The sequence below is a fragment of the Triturus cristatus genome, chromosome 4_1 (genome assembly GCF_964204655.1).
Source record: "Triturus cristatus chromosome 4_1, aTriCri1.1, whole genome shotgun sequence".
NCBI classification, from domain to species: Eukaryota; Metazoa; Chordata; class Amphibia; order Caudata; family Salamandridae; genus Triturus; species Triturus cristatus.
Window position 1 is genome coordinate 356,927,083 of NC_140585.1, and position 15,512 is coordinate 356,942,594.

A 15,512-nucleotide genomic window follows, 5' to 3' on the forward strand; every position below is an offset into this window, starting at 1 on the left:
CATTTTCCTTGAGCCCAAGGATGAGGTGGGAGGAAAGAGTTGAGCTTTTTTAGGTAATGCCATCATTTTGGCTGGGACCCCAAAATAAACTCAACTTATTAATTTGTGCTTCAGTGATGGCTGAAGCAAAGCACAATACATTTGAGCTGTGCAATGAATAAAAACATTTTACTGCCTCTAGAATCTTTCAGCTACTACCCTCAACTGCCCTTGCTTTTGTAGTGATATTACTGTTTTTGCACTCTACCGCTGGCTTTCTGGGTACCTTTATGGACAGCCACAAAGATATCAAGCAGCCTGGCTGCTTATTTGCTTTTACAATGACAGAGTGATGCTAGTCACTACAAAGCTAACATGACTTGTTCTTTGCTACACCTACCACTACAGTCAAATTCATATTGTATGAAATTGGATTATTTCGGGTGGTTGAGTACCCACCTCAAGCAATACTGGCTACCTTTGTAGGGTACCCTCAAAGTCACTAAATTTATCTGAGTTCATCTCCCAGGTAGCTATGACATAGAGCAGGTAGGCTCAACTTAGCCGAATGAGTAAAGTATTTATGCAGAGCCAAAACAGTAATAAAGCTAAAATGCAAAACAACAAAAAAATCCCAAACTGAATTTTAAATGTAGAGTGCATTCTAATACACAAAATGACACCAAAATGACAAAAGTTAAATAAGGGAAATCAGGCCTATCCGTTTTTAAAAATTTAAGGGAAAATAGAGCCACAAAGTACCATTGATAATCTATGGTTGCGATAGACCAGGTCCTAGGGGCACTTTAAGGCTTATCGCGATAGACTGTGGGCCGGTTAAACCAGCCGGATTTGTCCAGATCAAAGATTTTACCTTCTGGCTTAATATTTTAAGTCCTAGTCAACCACAGGAGTGTCAGGCAGAGGCCAACCGCAGGCTCCAACCCCGGTCCAGTTCTGCTGGTCAGCTGGGTACTTCAAGGAAAAGGCCTCTTGCAGCTTGTTGTCTTTCTGTAACCACACAGGAGGTCAGAGCTACACAGGAGGTCAGAGCTCTGACCCTTGGAGTCCACATCTTTGTTCTGGGTACAAGAGAGAGCAGGTCCAGTCTTTCAGGCTCCTATCTGATTACAGACACCAGATCAGTCCTCTTCTGATGTATCGCACATTCAGAAATAGTTCTAAATTGGGTGCGTTGAGGTGCCAAATAATGCCTTGAAGCAGCTAGGGAGGTGGGATGACTCCTGGACACGCCCTAACCAAAGGGGAAAAAGTTTCAGAGGCCAACCCTAACCAGTTTTTCAGTATTTTCAGTTTGTCGTAATGCAAACAGGCCCAAAATGCAATGTATCCACTTATAACAAGTGTTCACATGGAACTAATTTCAAAAACAATTGTGTTACTACAATTTTATTTTATGTTGATTCAATCAGAAACAGATGATGATGAAAGAAAATATCAGCCCAAAAATGAATTTAAACAAACTAAATCAAGGAGCCCAATCACTGCCTATCTATGGCACAAATCATACAATCCAGTTGCGCTCACAAGCTACAGAACCATGCTGGCCACATACAACCATCATGACCAGGAAGGCCGAATTCTATGAGGCGAGAATCACAGACGATGCTAATAAATAGAAAGAAACCTTCAGAATCCTGAACGAACTTCGACAGAAACTAGAGCACAAATCCACTCCCAGTCCGGTAGATTGTAATCAGTTTCAGTCCTTCTTCCTCCTCAAAGTCAGGGATATTTTAACTGACATTCACGAAACACCGACTAATCAGTGCCCCCTGGATCTGGATTTAGCCCCTTGCGCCCCCGGTAAGCAGCTCACCTATCTCCCAAGGCTGGACCACGACTCCTTGTCCCTCCTGATTAACCGTGTCAAGTCAGGCACACCAGCAGACCCCTGCCCCCCAAGGGTGTTCCGAATGGCCCTACCTGGAATAGAGAGGGAGATCCTTGACCTGCTTAACTGATCTTTGGAGACAGGTTGTGTTCCCGCTAACATTAAGGAAGGCAGGGTCATCCCCCTATTGAAACAACCTGGGGCAAATGCAGCCAATCTTAAGAACTATAGCCCCATCACCCAGCTCCCCTTCCTGGCGGAAGTAGTAGAACAACATGTTCTGAAAACACTGTCGCTCTTTATTGAGGAACAACAGCTAGTCCAGGTATGGCAGGCAAGCTTTAGGGCCCACCACAGCACAGAGCTGATGATGCTGTCAGTGCTGGACGAACTCAGACTCACGGTCGACAACAGGAAGCCGAGCGCCCTGGTTTTACTTGACGTATCAGCGGCATTCGACATGTTCAATCACGCACAATTTCCGACCCGGATCTCAGAATTTGGTATCCGTGGGCTGGCACACCGATCGATTGCATCCTTCCTGTCAGTCTCAAAGGGTCCAACTGGGTGACCGGGTGTCTAATAACGGCGCACTCACCTGCGGTGTTCCCCAGGTCTCAGCGATGTCCCCTCTTCTCTTCAACATCTACCTCTGGCCACTTGGACTTGGACTGCCAAGTGTTTTACTAAGAAACTGATCAGTAAACTACAAGTGGCCATGAACAATGCAGCTAGGCTGATCTTCAGGCTCCCAAGACTGGTGCACGCTACCCCTTTACTACAGCAGTTGCACTGGCTTCCCATTAAACAGACAGCGGGGTTCAAAGGCCTCTGTAGCGTCCACAAAGCCATTCATGGCCAGGCCCCTGTATATATCAAGGAGTGCTTAGGGAACTACGTGCCAGGACTTACCCTCCATGAGTCCGAAGCAGGCCTACTGGCCTGCCCACTGTTCAAAACAACATTTAAAGGCAGCAGAGCCTTTTCTGTATTGATCCCTCAAATATGGAAACGGCTACCTGACAGCCTACACAATGAACCCGCACTCCCCCTTTTCAGGAAAAGACTCAAGACACTTCTGTTCATGGAGGCTCTGGGCACAGCAGGAGCTTACTATAGAGCAGCCCACCTAGTTGTAATTAATTAATGGAATCATACCACAAGAGATCACACCACATATTCACTCGAAAGGCTCCAGTTCTGACACCATACAGAGCTACATTTTATATATGGGGGCAAAGGCACTAACCATCTCCTACCAGCCACCCAAAGGGTGATAGAAGCATGGAAGGGAGCTGAGAAACAGATGAAATGGGACGTTAAACTTACGAGAGAAACCCCCCTATAGGAGGGGGCAAGAGTACCAGAGGGCGGGAAACTTAGGGGCTTTAAGCAATTGGACATGATCTGGATCTCCAAACTGGGTGACATATTAGAGAAAGGTACCCTTGCACCCTGTGACACACTCCAGGCCACGTACCAATTACAAGACAATCAAAACATTGCATACCTCAAAGTGAAGCATGTCTGGAAGGCAGAGCGGTTGGACGCAATCGAACTACCACAATTTTCCCCCCTAGAGGGAAGACTCTTTCAGGAGGAAATCCCGAACAAGGCTATTTCATGGACATACAGAACACTACTTAACAATATGCCTGATAAGTTGGGACCACTTAGAATCAAATGGGAACTTACTAAGGGGCCAATGGAAGACCTTCATTGGAAGGCAGCCCTAATGCACCCACGTGCAGTGGCAATAAATCAGAGGCTACGCCTCATACAATACAAAATCCTACACAGGGTCTATTTCGATAGAGCTAGATTACATTACATAGGAAGAGCAGAAACCCCAGACTGCCTTTGGTGTCGAAACGAGCAAGGCACATTCATACATACTCTATGGGGATGTAATAAAATTAAATCATACTGGACCAAGATACTGGGGGAACTGAACAACATACTGGGTGCACAACACGAGCTAAAGGCCAAATATGTCTTACTGGGTATCCCACGGAGATCGACCTATCACGTAGCAAACTCACATTAGCCAACCTGGTGGCTAAGAGAGAAATAGTCCACTATTGGGGAGTTCACAACCCCCCCCCACACACTCAAGAAAAGGAAGCCTGTTTAGACCAATACATGGTAGCGGAAAGAGTAACATATAAAGCTAGGTGGTGCGCACGTAAATTCAAAAAGATTGGGGTTCCTTGGATAGATTTCTAAGGGCTGGAAGTCGGTGAAAGCGAAGATGAAATGGGTTTGATAAGAGAGGGATCAGAGATAGAGTCAAGATAGACCCTGACCCTGACTTTCCACAGAGGGACACAAATAGTTTACATGTAACCCTCAAGAACTGGAACTGCATGATTGACTCAAATGTTACTTCCATAGGAGGCACCGTCACCACACTCTATGTCCTATGTAATTTGATGATGCTTTGTATATCTCGTATATCCAAGGCTTCTTTGTTTTTAATGTTAAACAAAAACATTTTAAAGAAAAAAAAAAAACACAAAAAACATTGCACACGAGCATGTAAACAATGCACTGTTGTATCCCAATGGTCTGGAAAACTATATGAATTTAGATGTAATGTAAAACCAACATATAGTTTATACAAGTTGTTTAATACAACTTGTATAAACTGCACACTACACCGCACACGTGAAAGGTGAAAAAGTATTGCTGGATTTAAATTGCTGTTTTCTCACCCTATTATCAGACTTCGTCAATTTTCATGAGCGGAGGACATGCCCTTGTAGTCACACACTGTTGTCAACACATACTGGTAAATTTTGTGTTTTCGCAAAAGGGAAAATAACGTTATACAATAGTGATTATTTCCAGGAATTGTGAAATGTCCCATGAAACCATACCTTTTTGTCGATTGACTCTACGTCACTACTGGTTTGGATTTTTGATAACTACTAAAAATAGGTGATTCATTCCTTTTCTATGTGGCCTTGTTCCCAATTTGCAGTATAAGCATTTAGTATTGCTTTCCAGGGTATTTTCATGTCGCAGCCAGCCTCCCTAGAGTGAATATAGCTTTTGGGTGCTAGTCACTGTAACGACATATTTAACATTTCATTTCTAAATGTCCTACTTTTAAATGCCATGCACCCTACCTTGTGGGCTACCAGGCCTACGGATGGGTGTCTTAATGTTTTAAAGAAAGGGTTTTATCTGTCAAAATTATTTTGATAATTTGCAGACCCGCAGTATATTTTGTACTGTATACTGGACTTATAGGCAAGGTAAATACACAAATAAGGAATAGGTCATGTTTAAAGGTGAAGCATGGACACTTTTCTACTAGTTAACAGGGACAAAATGTACATAGTTCTAAAGCTAGCAAAATTATATGATCCAGTTAAGGTAAACATTGGGGGCAACCATACAGAAAAGGAAGATTTCCTACACATAATCACTTTAAAAAGATATGTGTATATCACAACAGCCATCAAAATGTTTCCAAATATTACTTGAACCACAGAAAACACTACACAAAATCTTTCATCATGAATAATTCAAAATAAGCAATAATAATAATAATGATAAATTATACAAAGTATTATCCACTTAAGTGCTAGCGACGAGATAGTCTTTTCCTCAGCGCGGCCAGCTCCAAGGGTGCTGAGGATGAGATCACCTGGTCCTTAGCACTCAAGGGGTTAAAATCATCACACTGATCTGTCTCACATCTACTCAAGGTGATAGCAAAAGCTATTTCTCAGCCAATTTATTAACAGGGACATATGCAGAAGAACATAGTTGGGTTTACAAAAGATATGAGGGTACCTTATACTCACAAAACCTAAAGGCAATATTTATTCTTCTCACCATCAAAGTACAATCTATTGGGGTGCACATTAAGATCCAGTCATTCCCCGCACGTGAGAGGCCGTTTATGCTGATGCTGCCGCTCCGCTCTCTCGCTGCACTGCTGATGGTGTTTCAGCGTTTTGATGTGGCGAGAGCTTCACGGAGCCCCTGCAGTGCTAGTGGAAGAGAGAGAAGCTTCAGTGCTGAACAAACAGCAGTCGGGTGTGATGCAGACTCCAACGGCCAAGTAAGGAATGGAAGGGGGCCTTTGAAGAGAGCTCACGCTGGCAAGGCACTAACGCAAAGAATCACAGCGTCGAGCTTATATTGCTTTTCTAGGATTCCAGTGCAGTTAATGAAGGAGGACAGTGGGCGAATGCTGAAACTCCGTAAGGAGCGCATTAGGCAATCCTCAGAATAAGATGAGGGGCTTAGGTGGAGACGGCCCTCCTAGGTGCAGGTGTAGCTTGCTGCTGCCCGGCTCCTCCTGTTTTATTCTGGCTAGATCCCTAAAAGTAGGAAAATCATAAGACTCTGTCCTGAATTGTGTAAGCCACAAGAGCAGCAATTTTAGATCAGAAAACAACCCCCCGAAAGAGCTACTGAAAATGCCAAATTCAAAATAGCATTGCCTCCCTGGACTCAATGAAGTGACACACAGTTCGTGAGGCTGCAGAGAGAACTCATACCCACGCAAAGGTAGTGAAAATGGCTAAAGTGGCAAAGGCCCAAACAAAATCACACAGGGCAAGGGGGGACTTTGAATATAAAAGAAGAGAGGGGAGGTAGTAGACCAACCACCAATTTGAATGGGTCAGAGAGGGTTTCTCTGAATTTAGATTGATGTTCTGACCTCGGGAATGCAAATGAGGCCTCTGTGAAGCATTTTTCAGGTTGTCTGGATGTACTCATGGCTACGAAGAAGCTGTTGAGCTCTCCTAAAACCCTGCCAGTACATGTGGTGCCCTGACCCGCAGGGCAGGATTTTGAAAAAGCTCAGAATCTTGTGCAAGCTCAGGATATCGCTTGAAGTGACAGCCAGGGAATATTATCCAGTGCACTGCCGGACATAAAAAACAGTGAGAAACCGACATACCCCCTTTTTGGTTCGAAGAGGGTGAAATCCTTAATGGGGGATGGTAGGGCATCTCTCATGCCCATGGAATCCGGGACAGGAACAACTTTGTTCCACCTGCAGGCGTATACCACCTTAGTGGAGGGACGCCTGGCTGCCAGAATGACATCACAAACTTCAGGAGGCAAGTCGAAAGGAATCAACTGCTGCCGCTCAATCTCCACGCAAAGAGGTGGAGGCTGGACAGGTTCGGGTGGAGGACCGTCCCCTGCTGCTGCGACAGAAGATCCTCCCAAAGAGGCAGTCGGATCAGGGAATTGATGCTCATACTGAGTAGCTCGGGATACCAAGCTCTTCAAGCCCAGTCCGGGGCCACAAGGATGAATTGGGCCGGGTCACGCCTGATCTTCTTCAGCACTCTGGGCAGAAGTGGTATAGGCGGATAGGCGTACAACAGACCGCAACTCAACTCGCGACGAAAAGCGTCGCTGAGCGAGTGCCGCCTTGGAAATTCCAACACGCAGAACTGATGACATTGCGCGTTCTCTTCAGTGGCAAATAGATCTAACCAAGGCTCTCCCCACTGCTGAAAGAGACATTGCACCACCTCCGAGTGAAGATGCCATTCGTGATCCATCATGCACCTGCGGCTGAGTTCGTCCGCCCTGGCGTTCTGAAAACCTGCAAGGTGTTGAACCACCAGGAAAATGCCCTGATGTTCCAGCCATGTCCAGAGGCGCAGAGCCTCCTCACAGACGGTCCACGACCCCACCCCACCTTGCTTGTTCCAGTACCACATGGCGGTGGTGTTGTCTGTGAACACCTGCACTACTCTCCCCTTGACAGAAGGAAGGAATGCCTTCAGTGCAAGATGGATCACCCGAAGCTCTAGAAGGTTGATATGGAGCTTGGACTACGCCGGAGACCAGAGGCCTCTGATCTACGCCTCTCTCATGTGGCCGCCCCATCCCAGGAGGGACGCATCCGTCACCACAGTAAACTCCGGTTGGGGAAGGGAGAGGGATCTGCCATTGACCCGATGCAGGTCCGTGAGCCACCACTGCAACTGCCGTGCAGTGCCCTCCAAGATCTGGACGTGATCGAACAGGTTCCCCTGATGCTGCGCCCACTGGAACTTCAGGTCCCACTGCAGAGCCCACATATGCCATCTGGCATAATCGATCAGCAGGATGCAGGAGGCCATGACGCCCAGCAGCCTCAGGGTCATTCTTACCGAAACCCGGGACAAGGGCTGAAAGATCAGAATCAGAGTCCGAATATCCCAGACTCGCTGTTCAGGAGGATAGACCCGAAACTACACCGTGTCCAGAACCGGTCCGATGAAGAGGAGATTCTGAGAGGGAATCAGGTGAGACTTCGGCACGTTGATGGAGAACCCCAGCAAATGCATGAGGTCGGCCGTAGTCTGGAGGTGGGAGACAACTGTCTGGGGCGAGCCTGCCTTCAACAACCAGTCGTCGAGAAAGGGGAAGACAAACTCCTGATCTGTGCAGATTAGCTGCGACCACCGCCATCACTTTCGTGAAAACCCGAGGGGCGCTGGTAAGGGAGCACGGTGAACTGAAAGTGCCCGTGGCCTACCGTGAACCGCAGGTAACGCTGGTGGGCCCGCAGGACTGGGATGTGGAAGTAAGCATCCTGCAAGTCCTGTGCTACCATCCAGTCTTGTGGATCGAGAGAAGACAAGACCTGAGCCAAAGTGAGCATCTTGAACTTCTCTTTGGGGAGAAAGCAATTGTTCCGGAGGTCTAAGATAGGACGCAGGCCCTTGTCCTTCTTTGGCACCAAAAAGTAGTGGGAATAGCAACCACGACCTACTTCTGGTGTTGGAAAGTGCTTGATGGCCCCCTTGGCCAAGAGAGTTGCAACTTCCTGCTGAAGAAGCACCAAGTGATCCCCGACATGCGGTGATACTGAGGTGGCATGGCTGGAGGGGTAGTCTCGAAGGGGAGGGAGTAGCTGCTTCGGACTATTAAAACCCATCTGTCCGATGTGATGGTGCGCCAGTGGGGGAGGTGATAGCAAAGCCTGCCGCCCACTGGTGTTTGATGGGCCTGAAAGTTCGGACTAGGAAGGTTCGGAGGCAGTGGTGGCTGGGGTGGAGGTGGACTGACCCGCCCACTGGCCCTCTTGGTCCACCACGGCGAAACCCACGGCCACGGCGGGATGGTTGCTGCGTAGGCTTGTGGCTCTGTTGCGAATGCTGCGGGCGACCCTTCCAGTGCCACGAAAGCAGCGAAAAGCAGAAGGCGGAGGAGGACGGACTGCAGAGAGTCCCAAGGACTTGGCCGTAGCCCGCGAGTCCTTGAACCACTCCAACGCACGGTCTGCTTTGTCGCCGAAGAGGTGACAGCCATCAAAGGGCATGTCCATAAGCGTGCTTTGGACATCCTCCGAAAATCCAGTTGTCCTCAACCAGGTGTGGTGTCGGATCGCCACAGTCATTGCAATTGATCTGCCCAGTGAGTCGGTGGTGTCTAGGCCACAACGAATCATGAACTTAGCTTCATCTCGCCCCTCTGCAACAGCCTGGGAGAGAGCTGTACGGGCCTCCTCCGGACACTGAGGCAGCACTTGCGCCACCGTTTCCCACAGAGAGTGAGAATAACGGTCCAAGAGGCCTTGCAGCATTCACAGACCGCAGCGTAGAACAGGCGGAAGAAAAAAATCTTCTATCCGAACTGATCCGGTTTCTTGGATTACCTATACGGTGGTGCGGAAGGGAAGGCTGTTGGGGAAGCGGTGGCTTGGACAACCAAGCTCTCGGGGTGGGGTGTTGGGAGAGGAAAATGGGGTCACCCAGAGCCGGGCGATGGCGTCAGGTCACGTTCCCCTCCCAGTCTTCCCGTTCCTCCTCAGGCCGTTCAACAGGCCTAAAATAAGAAGCAGGGACATCGGGATAGAAATCCCCAAGCAACATCGAGAACGTCCTCAATCAACGCCGGCCCAACGCCACGTCCACTTCGGGGCTGAAACCGGGCTCCACGTCGTCCCGAGGAGCGGGCGACGTCGGAAGTGGTGCCGGTGGGGTCAACATCGGTGGAGGTGTTATAAGGTCAACCGGCATCGAACAGGATCTAGGCCTGGATCCAGGGGGGTCCTGCGGTGCTGAGGCCGGAGCCGTCAGTGACGTCGGGGCCGGAGCAACCGGCGATGAAAGGCGAGGACCCCGAGTCGGGACAGCGGGGCCCGAAGGTGCACCAGCGGGATCCGACGGCCCAAAGAGGTGAGCCATGGCTGACAGGAATTTCTGTATTTGGGCCGGAGTCGCCGACGTACCCGGGAAGGGCGGGGAGGCCGGCGGCGACACCGTAGGCTCCGCCGGAGCCGCGGGGGAGGCACCACCCGCACCCTCAGCCGCGTCGCGCAACCAACGAGGGTAAGTCGTAGAACGATGACGTTTCTTCGACTTCTTGTGCTTCGCCTTACCTGACCCAGAGTGTGAAGACTTTGATCCCAAAGACCGATGGTGATGACTCCGCGCACGGTCCCTCGACCTCCCTCGGGACCGGGACTTCGAGCGACGCGAAGCCGCCTGCCGGGCCTCCAGCAGCTTTCGGGACCGCTCCCACAAAGACTTCGGCGCCATGACCCGGCAGTCAGGGCAAGACTTGGGGTAGTGGTCGCGCCCCAGGCAGAAACAACACACTCAGTGCGGGTCCGTCACCGACATCATACAGTGACAGTCCACGCAGGACTTAAAACAGGGCATCCTAACTGCACCAGGAAAATAGAGACAAAAGGGCCTCAAAAAGTCAGTCAAAAATTGACTGGGAGTTCCTGCTCTTGCTCTTCCCAGATCTGCGCTTGCTGGCACGGAAAAAGAAAGAACGTAAGTCAGCGCTCGTGGGCAGCCTCTAAGTAGCGCCCATGACGTCATCTCGGCGACCACGGCGCCAACGACGGACGCGAAGCCACACGACGCGACCTACCGACGCGCAGGGGTACTGCTGACGAAAACTTTCCGGATCCAGTCGGACGTCTGGGGTAATTCGAAGGTAAGGAATCTATCACTATGTGTTTCTTTCAGTTAAGTTCTCCTAAAATTGGATTGAGGCTAACATTGGGCTTCCTTGGAAATAAGGTGATGTCGTCAGCATACAACGATATTAGTATCTGTTGGGGGATATATTATAGAATAGTCTCTATGGTACTGTCTTATTTTGGCTGCCATGGGTTTAAAGGCCAGGGCAAATAGTAATGGGGATAGTGGACATCCCTGGCGCGTGCCCTCCATAATAGGGACTTGGTTGGAATACAAGCCATTGATCTGAACTACGGACTCTGGTTTGGCATAGAGTAGTCTAACCCATGTTAGGAATGGCTGGTGAATTCCGTGAGGTGGAGAGTCTGCAACGCCGCCTGTTCTGGGACGGGAGGCCGCGCATTGCTCTGGCTAAGCTGACGCTCCCATGGTTTGACGGGGGGATTGCCCTCCCGGATATTAAACGGTACTATTGGGCCTCCCAGCTCGCTGCCATTAACCATGGCCTCTACGGGCGCGCCCTAAACCCGGCATTTGAAATGGACAAGATGCTCCTGCCAGGTGGCGACTACAATCGAGCGCTCTACTCTAGCGCGCCCGACGCTCGTCTGACGGGCCCCACGCGTGTTATGGTGCAAGTCTGGCACGCGGCCAATGCAGCTATGGGGTGGAAGGACTGTTTGACCCGGGCATCACCTCTATACGCGTCTGAGCGGTTAGGTTCCCTGTGGACCTCTAAGGGCTTCGAGAAGTGGGACATAATAGGTATCAGTAAAGTGGGGGATCTTTGGACGAGGGGAGGATTTAAAACGTTCGATATGCTGCAGACGGAATTTCAGTTGCAGGGCAGTGAATACTTTCGGTATTTGCAGGTCCGTCATGCGCTGGGCTCCGTCTTCTCGGACGCTGCCTCCATCCCGGAATATTCCCCCCTGGAGGATAGAATGCTGGATGGGCACGTCCCGGACAGCACGATCTCACTTATATACAAAAAGCTCATAAACGACCGCTCGGGCCTGTTGACTGCCCTTCGTGCGGCTTGGGTTGCCGACGGGCTGGAGTTGGACGACGAGGACTGGACCTCCGCGGTGGCCTCCCCGAAGGAGGTGGCCATACCGGCTCGCCTTCGCTTCGTCCAGCTCAAGATACTCCACCGGGTCTACATGACGGGGCCAAAGCTTTTGCGTATGGGCTATGCTGGAGATGGGTTGTGTAAGCGTGGGTGTGGTGCTTTGGGGACCTTTCTGCATATTTTGTGGGAGTGCCCGGAGGTAGAGGGGTTCTGGCGTGGTGTACATGAGGTGCTGAGACTGGTTACGCATGTGGCGCTGTTGCCTGAAGCGAGGAGATGCCTGTTGAATGTGTGGGAACCGACTGATTACTCGGCGCCGCAGACGTGGTGGGTGACTCTGTGATATATGATAGCCAAGCGTGATATTGCTCAACTGTGGGGATCCCAGAGGCCCCCGACGGTCTCGGCCTGGAAAGAACACATGGACTGGTGCATGTTTCGCGAAAAGGTGGTGTATGTGGCGAGGGGTAAGCCTGGGACATGGGTGAAAGTATGGGGCCCCTGGAACGCCTACCGAGGGGGTATCTGCGCACCACCGCTGCTGCCTGATGCCTCGCCAGCCCCATCCCCTTAGCCGACTCATTCCCCCGCTGCCGGGCATTGGGTTCCCCCAGTCCTCGCTCTGCTCTCTTCCCCCTCCTCACACTTCTGTGTATAGTTGGGATCCCCCCTCTTGGGGAGCACGTGCTGCTATTTTTGATTGTGGGTTGCCTTGTGGGTGTGGTTTTAATTTTTGTTGTTCTTAATTTAAAATGAAACCGCATAATGGGGCCTGGATGATGTGGCTTTTGACATTGTTACCTACTGTGAAATGCTCCTCCTGTAATGCCACGTGTTCCATAAATGTATGTCGTATGTTCCTATCATTGCTAGCGGCCGGCCGGAAGGTTGTGGGCCCATACTTGTATACTTTTAAGACTTGTAATAAACGGTTTCAAAAAAAAAAAAAAAAATACAAAAAAAAAAAAGGAATGGCTGGTGAAGACCCATTCAGCCAAGTATGGTAAACATGTAGTCCCACTCAAGGGAATTGTGGCGTCTAAGAATATCCCAGCAGCAGAAATCTAGGGGTCTATGTCTTGGAGGAGTGCAAATTTGGTACGTAAATTGTGAGAGGTGGCTCTGCCAAGTATAAAGCCAGCCTGGTCTGGCAGGACCAGCCCATCCATTAGCAAGGTCAATCGATTGGCAATTACTTTAGCGAGTATCTTAGTGTCACACTTAATGACAGGGGCCTATATGCCTCGATCTATTAGCTTCCTTGCCCAGTTTAAGAAGAGTACTGGAGCGGGGGAGACAATCCAATTATACTCTCTTATACCTCTGGGTGCTCTGAGACCCCGGTTCCAGGTGGAGGCAAGGAGGCTTTAACGGCGGCCTACCCCTTTCCGGGTAGCGGCATCACTATTTGACCCTGAGACGCCCAGGGCCCCCCTACCACTGGGATCCTGCTCAAATGCCCAACACTCACTACGGCGGCTGGGAATGGGGTAAGATCTGCGGACTTTGGAACAGTCCCTTCCACCACTCTTGACCTGGGGGCGAGCTGGAGGATGAGGCGGACGGCCCTTCCCAGCAACACCGTGACCGGTGCTCTCGATGAAAATATGACGATGCCCCCTGGACGGAAACCATAACTGTCTGTACCTACAGCGGTGCCCGAGCAACCTTGGCCGATGCCCGGTGGAGCTGTCCTATGCAGCTATAGAGGAGTTTGGCTCTGGTCCACCCCTCGGCCGTCACCGGCCCAGCTGGACATCGGACATTGTTTTTCCTCGCCTCCCCGTTGTGTTTCCTACCTGCATTCCTTACCCCTGTTTACCATTCCCACTCTACGTTTCACTCCCCGTAAGACATGTATACGCGCTAATAACTCACATTATTGTGTAATCTCATGTTTTTCTCCTATGTATATACTTGGCTATGTAATTATGTAACTTGTAACTCGCTGATCCTCATGTATAGCGCTCGATACCTCCGGGTCTAGCCAGCGCCATATCAAACGTTGCAAATAAATAAATAAATCGCTGTCCGGATTTCGTCCTCCTCAATATCAGCGGTCAAGAACTCTGCGAGAGTCGGTGATCCATACAAGAGCTGTATCCTCAAAGTAAACGGCTATGTCAGGGGGATCTTGGCTGCAGGTGTGATATAATGCAGTATAGTATTTGGAGAAAGTGTTAAGTATTTCCCGTGAGTCTGTGTGCCTGTTGCCCTCCTCAACAGAGATTTCCAGGATCGGACTGGCGAACCTGGGGATTCTGCTGACTTCAACCAGGGCTCTGCCTTGATGATCGCCCTCCCCATAAGATCTGGCAGTGTAGTATTTCTAGCGAAATTTAGCCTTGCATTCCGCATCCAATTAATAATCGGTTAGTAGCTCTTTAAGTTATGCTTTTGAGTGTGAATGGGGTGAAGAGGCAATTTGCTCCTCAATTTGCTTGATGTCTTTTTCTAATCTATTCAGAGTCCCTCTCATAAAGAGCGAGATCTTAGCTATACATAGGCCCCTCATCTTTCCCAGACACATGCGAATGTGGAGACACTATATATGTTATGTAGTAAGAATTCCACAATTTCCTGGAGCAATTCCTCCCGGAAGGCTGCATCCAGCAAGGCCGTGGGCTGAAGCCTCCAGGAAAGATATAGGGATTCGCAACCTTGCGGTGATATCATCATGGGAATGGTCCGAGAGAGTGCGTGCCAAATGCAACACCTCACGGAGCCATGTGTTTAGACCGGCAGATAGCAGCCAGTAGTCCAGGCGGGACCAGCTAGAGTGGACACTTGAAAAGAAAGTACCTTTCCTCCATGCATCGAAAAGATTGTGGCCGGCTATAATGGCAGAGAGCTGTTTGGTTGCATGTGGCTGCGAGAGTAAATACGGGTATGAGCGAAGCATTTCTGGATCTATTGCTAGGTTAAAGTCCCCCTCACACACACTATAAAAGTGGAGCCTATTTCTAGCATGTGCCCCCATAAATTGTTGAAGAATCCAGCATCATCCGTGTTGGGCGCATAGTAACACACCAGTGTTATTGTGTGCCCAGCCTGCCTACCCCACATTAAACTGAATCTGCCCTGGGAGTCCTGCAATGACCCTAACGGACAATACCCCAGGCCTGCTTTAACCAGAATAGCTGTGCCTCTTGCGTATGTCCAGTATGAGGAGAAGCAACTGTGTGCAGCCTATTTCCTACCAAATGTGGGCAGCATCTTGGGAGCTAGGTTTATCTCCTGCAACATTGTCACTTGGATGTGAAGTCTGTCTAGGTAGTGTAGGACCGGTCTACGTTTAAGGGGGTCGCGAAGCCCACGAAAATTCAATGTTAGGCAGTTAATGGTGGGGGTTTTATCCGAATCTAAGTTAGTCATGTATTTCTGTGTATACTCTGGGAGAATATGTGCACATGAGTGTTACCATGCGAAGACTGCTCATAAAATAATACATGTAATTGCATCTGTGTAAATAGGGAGCAGTGCCATGCATTGCTATCACACATAACCTAGACTAAACTACCGCCCCCAGCTGCGGCCCAATCCCGCAAGGGAAATATATCCCACCCAGCCCATGTAAACATCGGCACAGTCAATATACAGTGCACATATTGATCAGAGCACCTCCCGAACCTGCCTCTTCCCAGGGATGATGGCGGATCATGAAGGGAGCGCATTCTGCTAGTAATTGCAACCTGAG

The 15,512-nt window shown here is 49.7% G+C and overlaps 1 protein-coding gene across 4 annotated transcripts in view; it reads right to left on the reverse strand.

Annotated features, from left to right (window-relative positions):
* Window positions 1-15,512, reverse strand: part of DENND5B (DENN domain containing 5B) — a 535,468-nt gene that overhangs the window by 301,920 nt on the left and 218,036 nt on the right. The gene's annotated exons all lie outside the window — the stretch shown is intronic.